Below are 1,957 nucleotides of genomic sequence, written 5' to 3'. Positions count from 1 at the left end.
ACCCAATGAAAGGGGTTTAGTTGTTCATAGCTCTAGAAATCAAAATCAAAGATGGAGAATACATGATAAAGCTAGAAGTGCAGAGAAAGTAAAATACAAGGAGTAGTTCTATTTCCTAACTCTCCGTCCGTCCCCCAAACAATTCAAAGCTACTCCTATATATACTACTCTTCCCAGCTTCTAGTTGGTTCTTCAAGTCTTGGGCCTTTGGATCTTGAGTTTGAAGCAGTTCTTTTCTTTATTTGGGCTTGCTTTTACTTGCAGAGAGAAAGTGTGAAGTGGGCAGAGACTTTAGCTCAAGACGTTAGAGGTCTTAACATTTAGTGAGAAAATGGGTTCGAAAACGTTAGTGTCATTCAACTTTTTCACTAACGTTTCTTACCCAAGTAAAGGCCACGTTAACTTCAACGTTAGTGGCACAAACGTTGCCACTAACGTTGCCTCTTTGTCCTTCGCACACGTTATTGGGACTCAACTTTTCCAATAACGTTGAGAGCCTCTCCCTTTCCTACGTTAGAGTCCACGTTAACTTAGTTAACGTGGCTCTTAAGTTAACGTGGCTCTTTTAACGTAGGTGTGCCAATCTTCGAGAACGTTAGTGACACTTAACATTGTCACTAACATTCCAATATGCCCTTATTCTCGTTAGAGTCCACGTTAACTAGGTTAACGTGGCTTTGCAAACCATTTCCAACGTTAGTGACAATGTTGAGTGTCACTAACGTTGGCTCATCTTTCACTCATTGCTGTTAGCTTCCACGTTAACTAGGTTAACGTAGAAGTTAACGTGGCTCTTGGGGTTTTGTGGTTGCTTCCAACGTTAATGACAATGTTGGGTGTCACTAACGTTGTCGACCATTCTTGCCTCTCACGTTAGCTCCCACGTTAACCAAGTTAACGTGGAAGTTAACGTGGCACATTGCACCTTAGGCCAACGTTGGTGACAATGTTGAACATCACTAACGTTGGCTTCCTTCCCTTTATTGACATTAGAGGCCACGTTAACCAAGTTAACGTGGACTCTAACGTGGCCACTTATGATCATTGGCCAACGTTAGTGATAATGTTAAGTGTCACTAACGTTGGCTCAAAGTCCTTCTGATGAGCGGATAATTTGTACGCTTTTTGGCATTGTTTTTAGTATGTTTTTAGTATGATCTAGTTAGTTTTTAGTATATTTTTATTAGTTTTTAGTTAAAAATCACTTTTCTAGACTTTACTATGAGTTTGTGTGTTTTTCTGTGATTTTAGGTATTTTCTGGCTGAAATTGAGGGACCTGAGCAAAAATCTGATTCAGAGATTGAAAAGGACTGCAGATGCTGTTGGATTCTGACCTCCTTGCACTCGAAGCGGATTTTCTAGAGCTACAGAAACCCAATTGGCGCGCTCTCAACGGCGTTGGAAAGCAGACTTCCTGGGCTTTCCAGAAACATATGATAGTTCATACTTTGCCAAAGATTTGATGGCCTAAACCGGCGTTCAAAGTCACCCTCAGAAATCCCAGCGTTAAACGCCGGAACTGGCACCAAAATGGGAGTTAAAAGCCCAAACTGGCATAAAAGCTGGCGTTTAACTCCAAGAGGAGTCTCTACACGAAAATGCTTCATTGCTTAGCCCAAGCACACACCAAGTGGGCCCGGAAGTGGATTTTTATGTCATTTACTCATCTCTGTACACCCTAGGCTACTAGTTCTCTATAAGTAGGACCTTTTACTATTGTATTAAAAATCTTCTGATCGGTGGAATCTTTTGATCTTTAGATCTTTTGATCATTGGGAGGCTGGCCTCATGGCCATGCCTAGACCTTGTTCTTATGTATTTTCAACGGTGGAGTTTCTACACACCATAGATTAAGGTGTGGAGCTCTGCTGTACCTCGAGTATTAATGCAATTACTATTGTTCTTCTATTCAATTCCGCTTGTTCTTGTTCTAAGATATCACTTGTTCTTCAACTT

The sequence above is a fragment of the Arachis duranensis genome, chromosome 1, assembly GCF_000817695.3.
Source record: "Arachis duranensis cultivar V14167 chromosome 1, aradu.V14167.gnm2.J7QH, whole genome shotgun sequence".
Classification (NCBI taxonomy): Eukaryota; Viridiplantae; Streptophyta; class Magnoliopsida; order Fabales; family Fabaceae; genus Arachis; species Arachis duranensis.
This window is presented reverse-complemented; position numbering follows the sequence as displayed.